This window comes from Dermacentor variabilis, chromosome 4, assembly GCF_050947875.1.
Source record: "Dermacentor variabilis isolate Ectoservices chromosome 4, ASM5094787v1, whole genome shotgun sequence".
In the NCBI taxonomy this organism is placed as follows: Eukaryota; Metazoa; Arthropoda; class Arachnida; order Ixodida; family Ixodidae; genus Dermacentor; species Dermacentor variabilis.
Window position 1 is genome coordinate 212,994,402 of NC_134571.1, and position 23,240 is coordinate 213,017,641.

The 23,240-nt window shown below is 46.0% G+C and overlaps 1 protein-coding gene and 1 non-coding gene across 2 annotated transcripts in view; both read left to right on the plus strand.

Moving 5' to 3' along the window:
* The window catches only part of LOC142578515 (transient receptor potential cation channel subfamily M member-like 2), a 442,858-nt gene that overhangs the window by 333,340 nt on the left and 86,278 nt on the right, over positions 1 to 23,240 (plus strand). The gene's annotated exons all lie outside the window — the stretch shown is intronic.
* TRNAL-CAA (transfer RNA leucine (anticodon CAA)) lies at positions 7,141 to 7,213 on the plus strand. Its single transcript has one exon. It is a non-coding gene; the product is annotated as a tRNA-Leu (tRNA).

Sequence of the window (23,240 nt, forward strand, 5' to 3'; positions counted from 1 at the left end):
AACGGAAAAAGCGGAATGTTCGCTAAGCTGCGTAAGCAGGCTGTTACGGCAAACCGAAATACTTATGAAAATTACGGCTGTAGAACGCATTTTCGTCGCCTGCAACATGCCAGCACCTCTCACACCGGTGAGATGCATGCCTCAAGATACTAAAGGTTTTTGCTGCCATTGCTTCAAGTGTTTGTCTGAGTATCATTTTGTGTATGCTTTTTGGCGCTATTCTCATCTTATTCCATCTTTACGATTGACTTTTCGTGCTTCCTTGTTTTATTCCTAGCCCCGCTACTACGTATGTTATGCAGACTGGAGGACTGGATGTAGCGTTTACCACTTGGTACCTTTTCGTTGTGCCTTGCTTTCAGCTTCGCCACATTTTTGTTCGAGTGTAAGATGGAAACTCCACGCGTTCTAAACTCTCTTCCCTAGTGATGACTGTAGTAAGTTACCGATTTTCTGCGCGTTAAAGAACCCCAGGTGGTCGAAATTTCCGGAGTCCCCCACTACGGCGTGCCTCATAATCAGAAAGTGGTTTTGGCACGTAAAACCCCATAATTTATTATAATTTTCTGCGAAAATGGAACATCAATGCAGATGCTTTTGGTGATGTGCAAATCGTGTTCTACAATAAGCTGCGTCACTGTATCTAATCAATGCCGTTAGCGGTTGCATCATCATCTATTTGTTATTAAGCGTGAGAGCGGACGTGTCCGTTATGCAAATCAGAAGTTTGCATCTTTGATCTTAGCCCTTGCTGCCATCCAATCTGTATGGCTTCCATCAGCCCTTGTAAAAATTTCTAGCACTATTTTACACGCCGTCCTTAGACTATGGTTACAAGAACCTACCCAAAGTAATTTCGAATCCTGCCAACGGTTTTTAGATTTCCTAACGACTCCCTAGTAACACCTTAGAAACAATTGGCAGCTAAAATTAATGTTCATAGGCTGTCAGTCAACTTCCTGCTAACTGTCTACTAACACTCTTCATTAGATCTCGTATAAAAATTTTTGGAATTAAAATAGGTTCGCATATTTTCTGTAACCATCCTATTAACAATTTTCTAGCACTTTCTTTAGACACCCAAGTAACACTGCGCTAACAGCTAGCCACGCACATTGAATAGAAGCCTGTTTGTAGACTTTCTCAACATCAAACCAGCATTCTACAAGCCCTTATTTAGCCTCTTCATGACTTTGTCAATTATTTCAGACCTCATACCAACGTTTTCTCTTGAGGTATTCTGCAAATATCTCCCACAATTATTCACAGTATTTAGGTAAACACGTGTTCACTGCTGGTTAGTAATTTATACTGTCCTGGAACTATATAGCTTTATATGACCCAGTGTACCAACATGCCACCCTAAAATGCTCAGAGCCGCAGCTAACGATTTACCTTCCTGGGCCCCATTAACCTCAGGTGGCATTATGTATATATTTATCCTATCTTACTCGAGTATTAATGACTTTTCTAAGCTCTAGACACGCTGTGCAGCAAACGCAACAGGGTTTGAAAGGAGCCACTGTAAATAAAGATGTGGCAAAATGAAAACATTGAGCAGATTGCATCAGACATTTATTACATTATTCGATCAGTCAAACATGGTTAACAGAACAAATGAAACTGTAGTTAAGTGAAGCTGCTTCAACATTCTGGTCGTTAGTTGCAGTTACAACTAAGCTATTATAGATGTGTTTCTTTTTTCTGAGCTTGTTGCTTAGAGATTCTGGGCGTTGTATCCTTAAGGAAAACGGCAGTACCATTTGGCTGTGCATTACCATCTGTTACTGAGACGCGCGCTTTAAACAAATACGACGAAAAAAACATCGAAACTCGCAGGCAATAAACTATAAGCTAAAGATTTTACGACAGCGTATTATGTGCCTCCTGAGCAGAAAATAATGAAGAATGAGTTGATGGTCGCTCATTATTTACGACAAATCTCGTCTTCTCGACCTATGTCACTTCGTACTCACTTCGTGTCACTCTCGACCTTCGTACGCTTCATGTTCAGAGCCACTTCAAGTGAACGGCATGACGCGTCGTAGTTCAAGTATGTACGAATGTCGTTTTTAAAACACTTATCATTGCACTTCGCGCTTGTGACACTTGGCCGAAATGCCCCATAGACAACTGAAATTAAACATAATGTATTTATGAAAAATTATGGAAAAGAACGTACTTTGCACTATAGTTTGGAGACAGGCGGAACTTCGGCACAGAGCTGTCTTGAAGAATAACTGTTCGTTACTGGTACAATGTGTTGTCTACAGCGTGGACAGTGCCAATATTAAATCTCTATGACTTCAAACGAGACAGAATCGCAGATGGCAGAGAAGCTGCCGAAATGTTCGCATCATGGAACGAAGCAAAAGCCGTGGGCTTAGCAAGCAGAGACCTCGTTGGTTATTTCATTCCTAAATTACGCTTCCACATGTGCCTGCAAACTGTTCTTGTATCGATGAACGGGCACAGCACAGCATGAGGAGAGACAGCGGCCAAAATAGTTAAATTGCTTCTTCCAAAAATGAACAACCACCACTACATTGCTCACAACGCATCGCGCCAGCGTGGCAAAGAAAAGGATATAGATGATGATTTGCTCCTTCTCTGGTACTTGCGAATGTGCACGCATGCGCGAGAGAGCTACGTGAGAGTCTTTTCATCCACCAGCTCCGTCTTGACCGCCGTCGAACCTTGCATACCCATTTATTTGCGATGCTATCGCTGAAACCAATGCATTCCCTCTAGTTGACTAGGTGGACGGATCTTTGTGCGCATCCCCTTCTTCGCATAGAGGGAGGAATGGGCCCTCTCTCGAGGTTGAAAAAGTGCATGACAAAGCAGCCAGGTTAACGTCTTATGCGTTCATGGACTCCACAAATTTATTTTTGAGGCAATTATTGCTCTGATAATTTTTCTCCAAATGTACTAACTGTTAAAAGAATAATACACTGCAGGGTAAATTATATGGTTACTATATTTTGCACAAGAATATATTTTAGCACTTGCCGATTTCAAACAATAATCTTCTTCATGGCCGTCAGTGAAAGACAATGCTGAAAGTTACCCTTGTCAAGTACTGTTACTTTTACATTTAAGCGGATGTACAAAGCCTGGCCGATGTACAAACCCATGATGTTACCGATCTTCAGGTGGCGGAAGCACGGAAAAAGCATGGCCTTTGACATCCTGGCTCTCGTAATCGCGGAATGCAGTAATTACGAATACCATCATCATCAACATCAGCCTCGCTACGGCAACTGCAGGGCAAAGGCCTCTCCCATACTTCTCGAACTACCACGCTCATGTACTGATTGTGGCCATGTTGCCCCGGCAAACTTCTTAATCTCATCCGCCCACCTAACTTTCTGCCGCCCCTGCTACACTTCCCTTCTCTTGGAATCCAGTCCGTAGTCCTTCATGACCTCACTACATGCCCCGTCAATGCCAATTTCTTTTTCTTGATTTCAACTAAGGTGTCACCAACTCACGTTTGTTCCCTGACCCAATTTGCTCTCTTATCCACTTAACATAATTCCCATCATTCTTTTTTCCATCACTTGCTGCATCATCCTCAATTTTAGTAGAACCCTTTTCGTAAGCCTCAAGGTTTCTGCCCCGTAGGTGAGTACTGGTAAGACACAGCAGTTATACACTTCTCTCTTGAGCAATAACGACAACCTGCTGTTCATGACCGGAAAATGCATGCCAAACGCACCCAAGCCCATTCTTTTTTTTCTGATTATTTCAGTCTCCTGAACCAGACTGGCGGTGACAGCTGTCCTAAGTAGATCTATTCCCTTCACTTACAGTGCCTCGCTACCTATCTTAAACTGTTGTTCTCTTCTGAGACTCTTAAAGATCACTTTAGTTTTCTGCAGACAAATTCTTATACCCACCCTTCTGATTTGCCTGTCCAGGTCAGTGAGCATGCATTGCAATTGGTCCCCTGAGTTACTAAGCAAGGTAATATCAGCAAATCGCAAGTTACTAAGGTATTCTCGATTAACTCTTATCCCCAATTCTTCCAAGTCCAGGTCTCTAAGTACTTCCTGTACACACGCTGGGAATAGCATTGGAGAGATCATTTCTTCCTGCCTGACGCCCTCCTTTATTGGGATTTTGTTGGTTTCTTTATGGAGGACTACGGTGGCTGTGGAGGCGCTATAGATATCTTTCAGGGTTTCTACATACGGCTCGTCTACATCCTGGTTCCGTGACGTCTGCATGTCTGCTGGGGTTTGTAATCTTGTAACGCTTTCTTGTAATCAATGAAAGCTATATATAGGGTTTGGTTATATTCCGCACATTTTTCTATCACCTGATTGATAATGTTAATATGGTCGATTGTTGAGTAGCCTTTACGGAATGCTGCCTGGTCCTTTGGTTGAAAGAAGTCTAAGGTGTTCGTGATTCTATTTGCGATTACCTTAGTAAATACTTTGTAGGCAACGGACAGTAAGCTGATTGGCCTATAATTTTTCAATTCTTTGGCGTCCCCTTTCTTATAGATTAGGATTATGTTAGCGTTCTTCCCAGATTCCGGTACGCTCGAGGTCATGAGGCATTGCGTATACAGGGTGGCCAGTTCTTCTAGAAGAATCTGCCCACCATCCTTCAGCAAATCTGCTGTTACCGGATTCTCCCCAGCTGCTTTCCCCCTTTGCATAGCTCCCAAAGGTTTCTTTACTTCTTCCGGCGTTACTTGTGGGATTTCAAATTCCTCTAGACTATTCTCTTTCCATTCTCGTCGTGGGTGTCACTGGTAGTATATAAAACTCTATAGAACTCCTCAGCCACTTGCACTATCTCATCCATATTAGTAAAGATATTGCCGGCTTTGTCTCTTAACGCATGCATATGATTCTTGTCTATTCCTAGGTTCTTCTTCACCGATTTTATGTTTCCTCTGTTTCTAAGAGCATGCTCAATGCTATCCATATTATAATTACTCATGTCACCTATCTGACGCTTGTTGATTAACTGCGAAAGTTCTGCCACTTGTATTTAGGTGTAGGGCTACATGCTTTCATACATTGGCGTTTCTTAATCAGATATTTCGTCTCCTGGATAGCTTGCGGATATTCTGTCTAAGGAAGTTACCGCCAACTTCTATTGCACACTCCTCAATGATGCCCATAACATTGTCGTTCATTGCTTCAACACTAAGATCCTCTTCCTGAGTTAAAGCCGAATACCTGTTCTTTAGCTTGAGCCGGAATTCCTGTATTTTGCCTCTTACCGCTAACTCATTGATCGGCTTCTTATGTACCAGTTTCTTCCGTTCCCTCCTCAGGTCTAGGCTAATTCGAGTTCTTACCACCCTGTGGTCACTGCAGCGCACCTTGCCGAGCACGTCCACATGTTGTATGATGCCAGACTTACCGCAGTAGTATGAAGTCTATTTCGTTTCTAGTCTCGTCGTTCGGGCTCCTCCTCGTCCACTTTCGGCTATCCCGCTTGCGGAAGAAGTTATTTATTATGTGCAAATTATTCCGTTCTGCAAGCTCTACTAATAACTCTCCCTTGCTATTCCTATTACTTATGCCATATTCCCCCACTGATTTTTCTCCAGCCTGCTTCTTGTCTGCCCTGGCATTGAAGTAGTCTATCTGTATGGTGTATTTTGCTTGCACTTTACCCACTGCCGATTCCACGTCTTCATAGAAGCTTTCGAATTGCTGGTCATCATGAATGGAAGTAGGAGCCTATGTCTGTACGACCTTCAATTTGTACCTCTTATTAAGTTTTAGAACAAGACCTGCCACCCTCTCGTTAATGCTATGGAGTTCCTGTACGTTACCAGCTGTAACCATATTAATCAAGAATCCGACTCCTAGTTCTCGTCTCTCCGCTAAGCCCCGGTAGCACAGGACGTGCCCGCTTTTTAGCACTGTATATGCTTCAGTTGTCGTCCTAACTTCACAGAACCCTATTATATCCCATTTACTGCCCTCTAATTCGTCCAATAGCACTGGTAGACTCGCCTCACTAGATAACGTTCTGGCGTTAAACGTTGCCAGGTTCAGATTCCAATGGCGGCCCGTCCGGATCCTGAGATTCTTAGCACCCTCTGCGGCGTCACAGGTCTGACCGCCGTCATAGCCAGTGGCTTCGCAGCTGCTGGAGACTGAGGGCCGGCGTTTGATTGCTGCATTCACATAGGAGGTTGTGGCCAAGTTCTGTACCCGGGTGGCAAATCCTACTCTGGTGAGGGAGTGCGTTACCGGTTCTGGTGACCAGGATAAGGCCGTAATTCAGGCCTGTTTTTGCAATTTTATCAACACGCGGATTTATCTTTTAATCCAGTAGAAAGCTGCGCTGCACCGGGATTCGAACCACGGTCCTCTCGTACGCGAGGGGGATGATCTACCTCTACGTGATGCTGCGGACGAATACCGTAATGCCACCGTAAACGTTAACGGAGCTCAGAACACTGTGGCCGTTTTACTACGTGGAAGCAATGAATAATATGAGTGCGCAATTACCACTTTTGTAGCTGCTTTCTCACAGCAAAAAAGAACTGCCGTAAAGGAGATCAGTTTACTTTTATAGTTATTTTGCCTTCACTTTGATGCACCGTCCTACTAGTTGCCTTAATGGGGAGGGGCCGTCAGCAGGACGAAGGGACGGAGGCGTGCGAATTGGGTCGCGATCAAAGCTACTTGTTTTTATGCATATAAGAAGAAGCCAACAAACACTGACACCAAGGACAACATAGGGGAAATTACTTGTGCTTTAATAAATGAAATAAAGAAACGATAAATTAATGGAAATTAAAGTGGATGAAGAAACAACTTGCCGCAGGTGGGAACCGAACCCTTCAAATCCTTGGTGTAAGTGTTTGTTGGCTTCTTCTGATATGACTAATAAAAATCGGGCCCCTCGGTTAACCCCCTTTCTTCTTGTTGATTACATAACGAGGGTCTCGAATCCGGCAACATTGATGACTTCAGGTAGCATATGTGGGTTTATTGACCAGTTGCCTTTACCCAAGAAGATCACGTTCTCGTGACGCCTGTGGCAAAAAGGACGTTCCACGTCCACCGCAGAGGTCTGTGAGTGGGGGCGCTGGCTAACACTCCCAGGGTTCTACTAGGACACATAAATACCCAAGAAAGTAGATGGGAAAACGACGCCGCGGTAGCTCAATCGGTAGAGCATTGCACGCAAAATGCGAAAGTTGTGGGTTCGGTTCCCACCTGCGGCATGTTGTTTTTTTCATCCACTTTAGTTTCAATTAATTTATCGTTTCTGTATTTCATTTATTAAAGCGCAAGTAATTTCCCCTATGTTGTCCTTGGTGTCAGTGTTTGTTGGCTGCTTCTGATATGACTAATAAAAATCCGGCCCCTCGGTTAACCCCCTTTCTTCTCGCTGTTTTTATGCAGTAGGATAGTTTCATTATTTTATAAAGGGGTATAGCAGCAAATTTACACTTGCAACCAATTCAGATTTTTTCGCTGTTCGACTTGTGGGCTTTTTAAGGTCAACACTTGCTTTCAGTACGCAGCAGCTGTATACTGCAGCCTTTTGATTGTCTGAGAAGCAACGTTCTGACACCGTGTTACACGGGGGTTTTAGATCTTTTTTAACATTGACCGGGACGCAATTAGGCTGCCATGTAAAAAGATGAGGTCATATTATTAACGCAAAAGCACTATATGCACCAATACGCGAAAATACGGCGCTGCAGTCAGCGGTGTGATTGAATGGTGGTACTAAGGATGCGCACGGCAAATAGTAAAACCACATAAAAGATACTCGAATTCACGTCAGATTTCTCAGGGGGGTTCCTGTAAAAGAAATATGCTAATGCCATTGAAATGAATATAACCTAACTTTCGCTTTGGTGGGGAATCGAGCCCGGCCCTCCCGGCGGTGAGGCAAGCGTGCTTCCTTGACGCTGCGGCGGCTCCATGGCTCTGCTTGAGAAAATGTGTGCCCAGTCCGTGTGTCACTGCGCACGTCAGGTCGCAGCCATCTGGTTTACTAAACGCGCGACTTAATGCGTGCGTATTTGACTCTATAAAACAAAAAGGTTAATGTCTAAATGAACGCCGCATAGCGAGCCTTCCGGTTATGAACTCCTCGCGGGCAGGTGAGCGCTTTGAGAGGCTCGGCGCGTGTAAATTTCACCTTACCGAGGCCCAGTTCAAACGCAAACGAGAGCTTGCGCGGACACGGAACGCACAAAAAAAAGAACATTTCTCCAAAGCGACAATAATGCATTTGCATTCGCACACGTGAGCAATCGTAAGTGTCTATGCCAAATTTCATGCACGAAATGCGTTTAGGTCGCGTTGTCGGCGACATTCAAGAGGCCTTCAGCCAAACTCCAGAGCCCTCATCGTGGTGCTCAAAACGAGAATAACACGAGAATCGGGGCGAAAACAAAACGAGATCCTCGGTGAAACTGCTGAAAACTTTATAAAGAATGCGCCCTGGGGCCCCCAACACTTTCTAAGGGCCGCATTGCATACGCTTTTTACTGCCCAAAGAAGGTACCAAAAAAATCTTTGGTTCCGATTGCTCCTAATCTTTCTTCACAATGTCATTATAGCTGCAACTCCAAGTACGCTGAAGTCCTATTTGTCATTGGAAAAAAAGACACAGCGCAAGAAAGGGGCACGAGAGAGCGACACCCACACAGCGCTGTCTTAAACTGCTTATTCACGAAGACATGCGGGAATAAATACAGGTATATAGGGCGCTGCCATGCTCGATATACCAATGATCTGAAAAAACCTGGAGCATCATTTGTAATGCTGATAAAGATAGCCACGTGTCCACAGAGCACACGGAATGCTCGCCATTCAAACCCTGTCAAGATACGCCATTTCCCGAGATGAAAGTGCAATCGAAGGAGAACTGACGCACGAGCTATCAAACTTCCTATTGAAATCTGCCTCAATTATTTCACGTGTCAGGTGTGAACTATGTTTAGCCAGCGTTTCACTTTTTACCAATACTGCTTACACCCGTGGTTGCCGTAATGAATACCCAAATTTCCCTGCACCATTTTGTACACATTGCGATGGTGCTCCCTTAGACGATAATTTAAGCACCTTCCTGTCTATCCCACCTGCGTTTTCCACAAGAGAGGCATCACATACACTACGCCAGTGATGCAGGGCACTATACCCTTCCTGTATTTCACAGTACAGCAGCCACGCCTTGCTTCTGAAGGAAAGTTGCAAAGCTTTGCTAGATTTTTTGCAGCGGAAAAATCACCAACACCAGCGCTTTGCCCTACCCTCTTCAGTTTATGGGACATATTATGAATATACGGAAGTAGTGCAATTCTTTTTTCTCTTCCACTGGCGGACGCGGTGCTCGATCAGCTTCGCCATGCTTGATTTGCTTAAAAGGCTTTTCAGCGACAGCTAATACTAAAGCCTTCGTTTATCCGGCAGACAACAAGCGGCCAACCTAAGGATCAAAACCTTTTTGCATAGAATGCTGACATGACTTTCTGATGGCACTGACGAGGCACACAATAACGATTCCTCGTTTTACTTATTATGAATGTGCTGACTGGTAAAGGAAAAGCGGTTTCCCGCTTCTGGGTACAAACGACGAGCACAAATGTCTACTGGACCTGAACCGCTTGTCTTCCAAAAACTTTACGCAGTTATTTTCGGGCAGTTCATGCGTCAGCTCAAACAAATGCAGCTTTTTTCTGAATTAATCGTGCAGTTTTCGTGCAGCTTGTTCAAACGTTCTGCGCACCATTCAACGAGAACTAAACAATTGCCTACATACCTCCACACTTTTGCTACCAGGGTCAGAACAAGAAACGTTTAACTAATGCGGACTTTATGTGCGAGGTAAATATCACTGAAGAGAGCCGGAAGGCATAAGCCTATTCAAATTCCGCTTTTCAGAATGTACTCTCTTTCCTCCCAACAGAGAATTGTAGATTTATTATACAATGTCAACAGTTCGAAAAACCACCTAACCGCAATTCCTGTCTCGTTCTGGTATGCTATCGATCCAATGTAGTCAATGCATCCTTCTACACATCTTAGCATCACATCATGTGGGATGAGATGCGAGCTATTTTGCATCGAGGGCATTTCTGTCGATGTAAAATCCCTGTCTTATACTCTTCCACATGACGGGGTGCCAAAATGCGTGGAAGGATGCAGTGACAACTTTCGAGCGATAGCATTCCATAACGAGACAGAAATTGCGGTTATTGGGTTTTTAGAATTTTTGACATTTTATCTCAAATCCACCTTTCTCTCTGCGAGGAAGGGCGGTAGATTCACAGAAGTGGAATTTGTATAGAGTCCTGTTTTGGGCTTCTCCTCTGGGATATTTACTTCGTGCATAAAGACCGCAATATTCAATGTTTTCTTGATATCACTGGTTGCTAAAGTGTGCAGATATGTATACGATCTTCAGTTGTTATTCAATTTACGGAGGAGGTGGTTGAGTTGGCTGCAAGAAGTGTGCTATATTTATTCCGAAAAAGCCTGCATCTGCTAGAGTTGACGCATGAGCTACCCGAATATAACTGCTTAAAGTTTTTGGACGTCAAGCCGCGAATGGTCCAGCAGACATTTGTGCTGGTCGTTTGTATCCAGTAGCGGGAAGCCGCTCTTCTCTTTCCTGTCAGCTCATTCAAAATTAATCAAAACAGGAATTGTTAATGTCTGCCTCGTCAGTGCCCTCAGCGTTTGTTTTACAAGCGAGGGGTGGCCGTTGTACTGTGAAACACAGGAAGGGTGTGGTGCCCTGCATTGCTGGCGTGGTCTGTGCGACCCCTCTCTCTTGTGGAAAAGAGTAAGTGAGACAGATAGAAAGATGCTTAAATGATCGTTCCAGGGAGCACCATAAAAATGGGTACAACACGGTACAAGGCCATCTGGATATTCATTGCCACCACCATGGGTGTAAGCACTACTTGGAAAATAGCAATGTGCTCGCTAAACATAGTTCACAGCTGAGAAATGAAAACGTCGAAGCATATTTCAATAGGAGGTTTGATAGCTCGTGCATCAGTTCTCTTTCGATTACACTGTCATTTCTGGAAATGAGGTATTTTGGCAGGATTTGAATGGCAAGCATTTCGTGTGCTTTCCATCTACGTGGCTATCACTATCAGCATTGAAAATGATATTCCAAAATTTTTTGCCCATCATTCACATATTGCACATGGTAGCACCTTATATATTTATTACATCATGGCTTCATGAATAAACTGTTATAACTCAACGCTGTGTGCGTGGCGCTCACGTGTCCCTGTTTTTTTTTGCGCTGTGTCCTTTCTCCAATGAGTTTCAAACCCAAGCTTCCACGTTAAATTTGTCATTTTCAAAAGCAGCATTCAAAAGAAACCTACAGTGCATCAGTGATTGTCATTTTTTGGCGCTGAGACACGGTTGCCTGTATTCTTTTCATTGCCAGCGGTCCATGAGTTTCACTGTGGGGGATTTGTGCCGCCTGCTTTGAAAAATGGCACCACGCTGCGTGACCAGGCCGGCAGCGTCCGAGGGAGTAAATGGTTGTGATGATTGTCAGATAGTTGTGAATAATTATCGTGATTACTCCAGTCAATCTGTTCTGCTGGCAGCCATTTCATCCTTACATCTACTCTCAATAACGGGAAGGCCAGCGTTTTTATACGGCGATGTCCAACCGCCTGACTATCGCGTTACAAAGACAGTCGGTGGCCTTAATAGCATGGCCTGCTGTGCGCGGCCTCAATGGTACTTCGCTACCATCGTGCCGTTGCCTTCGTGTAGTGTAAGCTGATTTTCTTCAACTGAGCTGACGTTACCGCAGGCTCACTTAGTCTAGTCGAACCTTAAAAAATTTTAATTATTTAAGCATTTTAGTAACACTCTGTAAACAATTGGCCGTCTACTTGGTTTTGAAACACCTTTATATATACAAAGGAAGTAATTCTGGAAAAATTATGGAATGTGTTTGGAAACAATTTTAATAGGTAGGAAAATCGCGTGTTCTTGAAATTACTTACCATTCTACAGTAGGACAGAATCATTTAGGGACAGCATTACAAGTGAGACAGCATTATCTCCGTGTTTCGTAGAAACGTCCGCAGAGAAAAATTGGCTGAATTGAGATCCCTTGAAAATTGCTTTAGAGAAGTTATACTAGTGCCTTCTAACATTCTATTACATTGTGTCGTTAGTAAAAGGCATAAAAAGTAAATATTTACTTTCGACTAAGCATCACTTTTAGAAAAATGCCGCTTGAATGTGTGAAGAGATAGTAGTAAACACTGTATTTATAAAAGGGCACTTCATGTTTTAAAGAAGTGCTAATAAAAGTGGTCTTGATAAAAAGTAACTAATTTCTAAACAGTCTCTATTAAAAATTGTTATTTTTAACACCTTAAATTTCCAAACATGTTTAGAAGAAAATGTTCTGAATAAAGTAACTAGGCTGTGCTTTGGCGTTGTATAGACATGTGTTAGTAGAGTTTATGTAAATAAGCTGTCACTAAAGTCTCTGGGAAGTTGTTAGGAATTATACAGACAATTGTAAGGGAGGGGCACCTTGGAATATAGCTAGTTCACTTGGTTAGGATTTCTTGCATAGAGGACATTGCTTTGCTATACAGAATGCAACGAATGACAATAAAGATGAATTCAAGAGCAATACAACACAATTGATGATCATAATACGGCCTTGCAGAAGTAGAGAATAACGTAATGAAGAACTGGTAGCAGAACAGGCTAGTTGGTGCGGATTCAATAAGAATAAACACACACGTGGGCTAGTTAACCCAATTTGAATAGTTGGCTTTTCCCGCTATACAGACTAAGGTGGCAGCGGTATTTTAGGGAGTGTAACTATTAGAGCACGGAGTGCAGCTGCAGACGTGGAAAGAACGGAGCGTATGATTGCAATGCGCTCACGATGACGTCTCCTACACAAGGAAATTGCGATGAAAGGAAGAAGCGTGGCAACGTAGATGCGCGTCATGCCGTCATCGCCAACACGTGTAGAGGGCGTGCACACAGAGTTCCCAGGTTCGCATGTTAAAAACTCTCCCACCTGCTCATAGCGCCTAGACGTCGTCAACCACCCATGAATGCGAGCGCCATATAGCGTAGCGTTTTACACCATAGCGATAACCTGGCTGCCAGTGAAGGCGAAAAGCCATGGCGACCTTCACCCTGTGATCCACGTGGCCACACATTACCCTCTAGCTTTGCAATGACAGTTTATCAAGGACTGGAGCGGGCCAATACTGGTGACAGCAAAAGAGTAAACTGCACTATGATCGGTGAAAGACGGAAAAAATAGACGCGAAAGACACGGACCCCTCGGCAGAGAAAGGCTTGTTTCATAAAAATAATTGTACTCCTGATGGCGTATACGCTTGTTATTCATGATCATCATCAGCATCATCAGCCTATTTTATGTCCACTGCAGGACGAAGACCTCTCCCTGCGATCTCCAATTACCGCTGTCCTGCGCCAACCGACTCCAACTAGCGCCTGCGAAATTTTTAGTTTCATCACCCCACCTAGTCTTCTGCCATCCTCGACTGTGCTTCCCTTCTGTTGGTACCAATTCTGTAACCCTAATGGTCTACCGGTTATCTAACTTCCGCATTGCATGACCGGCCCAGCTCTATTTCTTCCTCTTAGTGTCAATTAGAATATCGGCTATCCCTCCTTGTTTTCTGATCCACACCGCTCCATTCCTGTCTCCTAATGTTACGCATAACATTCGTCGCTCCATTGCTCTTTGCGTGGTCCTTGACTTGTTTTCTACCTTCTTTGCCAGTCTCCAAATTTCTGCCCCGTATGTCAGCACCGGTAGAATGCATTGATTGTGCACCTTTCTTTTTAATGATAATGGTAAACTTCCACTCAGGATCTGACATGGTCTGTCCAATGCGCTCCAACCAACTTTTATTCTTCTGTGGGTTTTTTTTTCTCATTAAATGTCCCCTGTGAGTAATTGACGTAGGTAAACATACTCCTTTACAGACTCTAGAGGCTGACTGGCGATCCTGAACTCTTGTTCCTTTGCTCTGCTGTTGATCACAATCTTTGTTTTCGGCATAATAATTTTCAACCCCACTCATATACTCTATGCTTAGTTCCTCAATATGTTTGTTGCAACTTCTCCCCAGTGTTTCTCAAAAGACCAACGTCATCTGTCAATCTAAGGTAGCTTAGATATTCGCCGTTGATCCTTACTCCTAAGCCTTCCCAGTTTAATAGCTTGAATACTCCTTCCAAGCATGTGGTGAATAATATTAGAGAGATTGTGTGTCCTTGACTGACCTCTTTCTTTATAGGTATCTTCCTACTTTTCTTGTCGAGAATTAAGGCACCTGTTCAATCTTTGTAGATACTTTCCAAGATTTTTACGTAAGCGTCCTCTACTGCTTGCTTACGTAATGTAACATTGTAGAGTATCTTTTCCTGAAAGCAGTCTGTTCGTTTGAATGACCGAAGTCCAGTGTTGCCTTTAACCTATTCGAGATGTCTTGGTGAGTATTTTATGTAATACTGGAAGTAAGCTAATGGGCCTATAATTTTTCAGTTTTCTAACGTCCTATTTTATCGATTAGTACAATGCTGGCATTCTTGGAGTTCTCTGGTACCCTCTAAATCTACAGTGCGTATGAAGAGCTGACATTTTTCTTGCATTATGTCTTCTCCATCTTCGATTAAATTGACTGTGATTCTATATTCTCCAACCGCTTTTCCCCGTTTTATGCCTTACAAGGCCCTCGTGGCCTCATCGCTTGTTATATAGGGAGCGTCTTTAACCTGTTAATTACTACTTTGAAAGGGAGAGAGAGAGAGTAAAACATCTTTATTAACAATGTTGGAATGGCGAGACCAGTGTGGGAGGAACCTTCAGTCCAGGGTCCCTAAGATGATTCCGGCGATGTTTCGAGCCCGTTGTATCACAGCTCGGAGGACCTCGGCAGGTCCGTCGCGGAGCGCATCGTCCCACAGCTCTTTGTTGCGTAGGGGGTAAAGGAGAGTTGGCAAGGGAGGAAAGAGGTATGCAGTGCACTCAAACGTGACGTGGAAGATGGTGGGCGAGCTGCCACAGGCAGGGCAACGCTCTTCATAACAGTGTGGGTAGAATTTATTGAGAGATACAAGATTTGGAAAAGTTGCGGTTTTTAACTGGCGTAATGCCACTGCTTCCTCCCGCGAGAAGGACGGCGGTGGTGCGGCGTGGGTGCGACGAATGCGTGTATAATGACGGAGTATGTCTTTGTAACGGAGCAAGGGATCCCCCCACTCTGAACTAGTCGCCTCACCACACCGAGTCGCCCGGAGGGAAATTTCTCGGGCAACCGTATGTGCGCGTTCGTTACCCGGCAGCGAGATATGACCAGGGGTGCAGAGTAAGTGGATGCGGGGAGGTGTGGTTGGTGTATTTTGCGGGATCTGTTTGAGAATTTGGTGTGCCGCTCTCGGGATGCCATGTCCTGATAGGAACGCCCGGCATGCCTGTGGCGAGTCCGTCAATATATACACTTCCTCAGGAACACGGATGGCGTATCGAATTGCAAGAGAAACACCGAGAAAATCTCCGTAAGCGGCATTTGTTCCGCGCATTGCAGCCGAGTCTCTCAGGGATTCGGTGCCATCCAAAACTACCGAGATATTGCCCCCTTGAGTGCGTGATGTGTCCGTGTATAAAGTATGTGTTTCCGGGATGTTTGCATGCATGCGGCCAATGTATCGTACATGGGTTTTGCGCCGCCCGTTGTCATGCTCGGGGTGCATATTACGTGGCAATGGATGAATACCTCATTCTTGGCGTATCGCTGATGACAAGATCGTTGGACGGGTTTCGGCCTCAAGGGGTGCGACAGAGTATCCTAGCCGTGTGAGAAGATGGCGGCCAGTAGGAGTGAGTAGGAGGCGCTGGCGATGGCTGACCCAATGTGCCTCTAGCAGCTCACCTAGTGTGTTATGTGTCCATAAGTTAAGGAGACGGTGTGTGGAAGTATTGTTCGGGAGCCCATGGGCCACCTTCGTCGCTTTGCGAATCATTGCGTCCATGCGAAGTTGTTGCGCTTGGGTCAGCCGCCGAAATGGGAGATGGTATGTAAGGCGGCTGATCACGCATGCCTCCACCAAGCGCAGCGGGTCCTCTTCTCGAAGGCCCGAGCGCCGGTTCGAGACCCTCCGTATCATCGCCAGAATTTGCTCAATCTCTCTGGATAGAAGGGAAACAGTGTAGTTTGTCCTGCCATCCGCTTGGACGTGTAGGCCTAGGATACGAGCACGATTAACCTGTGGTACCGGTGTGCCATCCACGTGCACAGTGATAGGGGGAGTAGAGGAACGGCACCGGGGGCGAATGATTATGAGCTCCGACTTTTCCGGAGCATATCTTAAGCCGCATTTTCTCGCGTACTCGGAAACTGTATCGATTGCTCGCTGCAGTCGGTCCTGGATGGCTCCGTCGGAACCCCGTGTCGACCAGATAGTAATGTCGTCCGCATAAATAGCGTGGGCGACATCAGGGATCTGGTCGAGTAGCCGGGGGAGCCCTGCGAGCGCGATATTGAATAGAGTAGGGGAAAGAACTGAGCCCTGGGTTGTCCCACGTCCTACAAGGCGAATCGTACCGGGTCGATGCGGTCCCATTCCTACGGTGGCTGTGCGATCTCGAAGAAATGCGCGGATATAGTTGTACATACAAATTCCACTGTGTGAATGTGCAACATTGCGAAGGATGAGGTCATGTGCAATATTATCGAATGCCCCTTTTAGGTCTAAGGCGATGAGTGCTCTCGTTTGGGCGGACGACGGAGGTGCTATGACTTCCTCCCGCAATTGTGAAAGCACATCTTTGGCAGACAGATGAGCCCGATATCCGAATTGAGAGTTAGAAAAGAATAATTTTTCTTCGAGGAAGGGCTGCAGACGCCGCAAGAGTACATGCTCCATGAGCTTACCAATGCAGGATGTTAGGGAGATGGGTCGTAAGTTTTCAACCTTAACAGGCTTGCCCGGTTTGGGGATCAGTGTGATGTCGGCGTGTCACCATGCTTGGGGAAGCATGCCCTTGCGCCAGCAATCATTGAAGATATGGGTGAGGTGGTTAATATCCGCGTCACTCAGGTTACGAAGGGTGGCGAATAGGATGTGGTCGGCTCCCGGTGCTGTGTTGCGGCGTAGGTCTTGTAGGACCACTCGCACTTCGTCAGATGTGATGTCTGCATCGAGCAATTCGTTCGCCTCGCCTACATAAGGATAGTCAGGGTACTGCGGCGGCGGGCCTGTGGGTATGAAAAGCTTCTCTAGCTCTCTGGGGAGTGTCGAGACATCGTCCTTGTACTCGTGCATTAGGATGTGCTGCTCTTGAAATGTTTTTCCCTTTGTTGTGGTGGGATCTGTGAGTGAGCGAAGAATCGACCACGTTTCTGCTGTGCTCAATATGCCTGAGATGCGATCGCAAAATCCACGCCAGTTATTCCTCGTAAGGATCACTGCATACTCCTGAGATTCCCGTGTAATTTGATCTATACGTTTCCTAAGTTTGCGGTTGAGGCGTTGTCGTTTCCATCGTCGTGCCAACCCGACGCGGGCGTTCCAAAGATGAAGTAAATGCGGGTCTATGTCTGGTGCCTCGGTTGTGGTGCGCAGTGTGCTCGTGGTGGCCTCTAGATCTTGTGTGAGAGATTCAAGCCAGCTTTCGTACCCTTGGCGCTCAGGTGGGTCCTGGCGACGTTCCCTGAATTTCGCCCAATCCGTTATACGCACATTTCGCTCGGGCCTGCGTACACCCCGTAATGACAAGGTGGTCGCTACAATGTAGTGGTCACTACCAAGGTGGTCCTCTAAAGGAGCCTGCGCAACCACTGGGCCAGTATTGCGCACGAAGGTAAGGTCAGGGCAGGTGTCCCGAGATACACTGTTGCCCATCCGAGTGGGGTGCTCTGGGTTGGTAAGCAGTGTGTATCTCATGTAACAGATGGCATTCCATAAGCGGCTCCCTTTAGCTTGCGATTTAACGTAACCCCATGCAGTATGCGGAACGTTAAAGTCGCCGGCCACCACAGAAACCCGTCCAAACCTACCAAATTCTGTTAGTAGGTGCTGAAAACAGTGCGTTCGTGAACGGGGGGAACTGTATGCATTGAGTATAAACAGAGTTTCGCTGCGTTTACCTTGCGTAATTATTTACAATATTTGGTGAGGAATGTCAATGTTAGTGGTATGCATGCGACATGTAACATGCTTCGAAACTAAGGCTCTCGCAAGAGGAGAGACACCCGAGAGCGCAGTGTAGACGGATAAAGAAGGGGTGCAATTGACTTCCTGTAAGAGGATGACATCGAGAGGGTTCGTGGATGTGGCGATATACTGCTGTAGGGAACCTCGTTTTCGGCTGAATCCTCTACAATTCCACTGTCATACCACAAGTTGCTCCGCGTTACGCGGCGCCATCATCATCGCGAGAGGAAGCAGGCGGTCGTGCATAGGGATGCGGGCGCCGGGTGCCCACATTTGAAGGTTGCGGCCGAGAGCCTTGGTCGGAAAGCGCGCTTTCGTTGTTACCGCTAAGCTCAGGAACTTGCATGCGTGCGAAAGTGCACTCTATACATGATTTCACTTGTTCCATAATCCCAATTTGAAGGGCCTCCATTTGGCGTTCTATCCTGTCCAGAGCCGCCTGCATACTAGTGCTCATGTCTGCCACCAGCGCGCCCGTTTGTTCTTGCAGGCGCTCACAGCGCGCCTCCATGCCACGACGTAGGCGGGCAATATTTATTAGAGGATCGGGATTTGGTAACGAATTGGTAATAGGAGAAGGGATAGGGAGAGATTTACTGGGCGAAGCGAGGTGTGGGGAACCCTCCGCCCGACCTACCTCCCGAGGCGCCTCCATTGCTGTTTTCTTCTCCGGGGTCCGCTGTACCCCTGTAAGGCCCAGGGTCACCTTTGCTGGGGCGTTGGTCTGCAGGGCCTTTTTGTAGGGTTGTTGGGAAGATGGGGAAGGAGGGCGCTTCTCTGGGAGGCTCACCGATGCCTCGCGGGCTGGGGACGGAGACTTGAACTTGCGTTGGCGGGGTCGATGGGGGTAGCAGCGGAGTTGTGCATCATAGAAACGCACGTAGCGAGGCACTTTATGTCCTTCAAATGTTACCAACGCAACGTTGGTTTGACCCATCATTCGTGCTTGAAGTATTTGAGTTACAGGAGCCACAAGCTCATTCACTAGCTTGGATGACGATGTACCGGGCAAAAGGCCAGGAACAATTCCCTTGCATGAGTTGTCTGGGGCCGCAAAATATGTCGTGATGGGATAGACGCGCTGACCAAGGTTCAGCTCCCTCACCTAGTACAATGCGTCGGCTACGTGTGACCGGGGTGTGCTGATGATTGCCATGTTCTGCTGAGGTCGCACTCTGGATATGATATCCTGACGATCCTCGGTGGCCAAGCTGGCAGCATTCCATAGAGCACTGGCGAGTTCTGGACGCGTCCACTTATCGAGACAAAGTCCCCCGTGAGGCCGCAGAATTATCTTTTCATGGTGCAAAGGAAGTTGAGGGAGGTTCTGATTCCGAATGAGCTTACGTACGGTAGGCTGGGAGGCGTCCGGAATGCCCAAGATGTTCTCGGAGGGTTGCGTCTTAGCGCGCGTTTGACGGATGCGTCGCTTATGTATGACTGTCTTCCAACAGCCTCCTGTGTCGTCGTCAGTTTTGTCGTCGTAAATGTTCGGGGCAGCATCTTCCTCCATCCTTTCCCCGGTCGGAGTGCCCGCCTCTCGCTGTTGGGAGGGAAAATTGGCTGCGATGTGATCGGCGGCCACTCCCGCCGTATCCACCTCGAGCGTCTTCGTTGTTGTTGAGGAACGCGCGGCGGCGTTCTCCGTCGCCGATTGCGTCTTCTGCTCGTGGGAAAATGACGTTGCGGTAGATAAATGCTCCATCGAAACAGAGCGGTGAATTGACCGAAGGCCCTTTGCACGCCCGTTTAGAACACGGGCCTCGGAAGAGCTGGTCGCTTGGCGCTCTTGGTTCATGGTGTAGAAAACACGCCAAGGCAGCTATGGCCCCGGCAGCGGCAGCCGCGTTGCAACTGCTTCATAGCTGTAGGGGCGCGGGAGCGGCAACAAAGTCCCGGGAAGAAAAGGCGGTCGGTGAGAAGCGGCGAGGAAGCCGCTTCCCATATGACTCCCGGCGAAAACGTCCCGGGCAAGGGCGGTCAAGGGCGGTCAGTGAAGGTTGCGTAGTCTCAGTGGTTGCGGAGCTCGCCGACGACACGTCCGTTCACTTCGGCCGACCGATTGGAACTCCTGAAAGGGAGTATCGCGACTGCTCTGGGTACTGTAGTAGAGGTCAGTATAGAATTCTTCCTTTGATTTTACTAGATCTTCGAGATTGCTGATATTACACTGCTTATCTTTCAGTGCATATATGTTGGGTTATCCTATGCCAAGTTTCCTTCTCACTGATTTCAGGTTGCGTCCGTTTCTTACGACTTCTTCAACCATTCTGACGTTACAGTTTCGAATATCACCTATTTTCGCCTTGTTGACCAGTTTTGACAGTTCCACAAATTCTATCTTATCTCTTCAGTTGAACACTTTCATATTTTGTCGTTTCTTTATATACCGAAATTTTTACTCTCGAAATTTTCTCTCACTAAGGTTGCCGAGACGAGCCGCCAAAGCAATATACATCATCCATCTGGTCACCTCACCAAGTCTATCTAATCAACTTACTGGAGTCTGTGCAAAACAGGTCTGCACTTTCAGCGCTCAAAACTATAACCGACACTTCAGTGTGACTACCATGAAGCTTTCTTTATCACTATCATCCTTGGAATCGCGTAGGAAAATAGCCACTCTCTGTTTATTGCATGAAATAGTCTACAGCGCGCACGCAAATTCCTTGTCACTATCAAAACCACATCGCATATCTCGCAGGCTTCATAATTGACATAGTTTTACTCGTCTTTTCGCCCATACCCAAGCCTTTAAGACATGTACACTTCCACGTGTAATTGGCAAATGTAATGACCCTGATTATGTCTTCTGTATTCATGACCATATGGCATTTCGAAATGAAATACTAACCGCCTATGACTGTGTTTGCTAACCACATGATCGCTTCAATTCATGTTTATAGATTTTATAAGGATATTATGTAGGCCCACTCAATTTTTTATAAAACCTACTGAAAATTAAATTATTACAATGTTATATCTACTAAATTTCACCATTATATAATACCTGGTACCCGAATTTTTTTCATTTGTTTTCGTGTTCTTGTTAAGAATTATTGTCTAGTGTCCTTCACATTATAGTCCTACAGGGAGCCTGTGAGGCATTTGTAGATAAATAAATAAATATGGTTCTGAGCCTCGCCTCAACCAACTGACCTTGGAAGTGGTCTTTCTATAAGCTTGTGCAGTGCTCATACGATTCCTCCTTTAAGCTAAAGCAAACGCATCTGCGTTCAGGTAGACATGGTTCGTACAATTCGCGCGGGAAATCAATTGACGTGCCTCTTCCCGCCGCTTTTGCAATACTTGCTTTACAGCAGTTGCGAATACACGCTCGTGATTTGCGGCAACACAGACGTAAACACGCGAAAACGAATGCAAATGCAAGTGTCGAAGAAGGAAACCGACGCAAACTACGACCGGTTTTGATGTAATGAAAATTGGTATGTGAACTTCACAACTGCGGTCGCTACATTGTTTTTCCTTATTGTTTGCGTGGTACTGTAAACCTTCTCATCACGTTCCCCTCTTCCTTTTGCGCGACAATCATCTTTTGCTTCACCTTAACAAGCACGTTTCACCAGCGCGCTTGGGAAGTTGCTGCGGGTAAGTTCTTGTACCTTAATTATGTCATAAAATGAACAGCGCTAACATCCTTTCATACATTGAGTTCCCGGAATACGTTTGCGAGATACATATAAGGAAACTTGTTGTATATATGCTTACGAAGTGGAAATTTATTTAAAGAGCAACGCCTTCTTGGCATCTATATCCGGTGGATGAATACTGATAGAGATGTTAGTAATTTGACCACTTCATATTGTCATTTCTTTGAAGGGTGGGGGCGCGTTCTCACTAGAATGTCAGCGCAATGTATATCAGTAGTTTCAGTCTAAGCCCATTTTGTAATTCTAACATGCTTGAAAACAGGCTTGAATTTATCGCGATAGGCGGGTTTTGCTGATCGCGACAGGTAGCACAGCGTATTATTTGTCGGTGGTTCTAGCATCGTGGTTTTGGAATCTGCCATACGCATGCCACCGTGAACGCGGCTAAGTACACAATTTCTTTTTGGCAAATTGGGAGAGCACTCAAGACGTGCGTGAAATATGTTTCAGCGCTTACCTGGAGTCCACTGGCCGCGTATGCGCGGAGATACACCCATCGGCTTACGGTCGCGCCTGCCTGCCTCTCTCGTCGAAGAAGTCCTTTGACAACAAGTCGGAATTGCTACGCCCTAATTTTTCGCTCCCCCTAAGGCCGAGTCATCGGGTGTGAGATGGGCGCACTGTACATATAGCGAGAAATGTACCAAAACTTTTGCTCACGGACAAATCCTAAGAGTGGCGAGATGGGGCTTCAGAACAATGTGGTTCAGAGCCGCGCGTAAACCAGGTGACCTTGGAAGCGGCCTTTCTGTAGGTTTGGACAGCACTTACACGTTGCCTCCTTCAGCTTTCAGCAAACGCGTCTGTGAACAGTTAGACATAGTTTGACATTGAACGTGGTACAGACATGGCAGTAAAGATAGTGGTGCTGTTCGTGACAGCTATTTCACAAGCCAGCAGGATTCAGCCAAGGTCAGTAAAGCAAGCTTCGCTTTACCAAATGTTCTATTGCGATTTTGTGGTGTCGGCTGAGGTGCTGAGGTTTAAGGTTGAGGTTTAAGGTTTGCCTAGGATCAGGGCTCGTATTCTAACAAAGTTTGCACCCGTTGGGGCTTATTGAGTATCTAAACAATCATCGTCATCTGATTTGCGGGCTTTTCCTTCTTTAACGCTGGGTACCAGATACTTCCAGATCACGAACGGTGTGTGAGTATCCACGTGACATGGCATTGTTGACTGGAAAGCAACAAGCGCTGAGTTGTCAAGAACAAAAACTCATGCAAGACAAGCTACCACCCAAATACGTAAATTTATTTCAGATTGTGGAGATAGCAGCAGTGTCACAAAGAAGCTATCGGTGCCTTTTCCAATCACTACTATCATTTCGTTTTCCAGTTTTGCGTGATCAGTCGAAAGT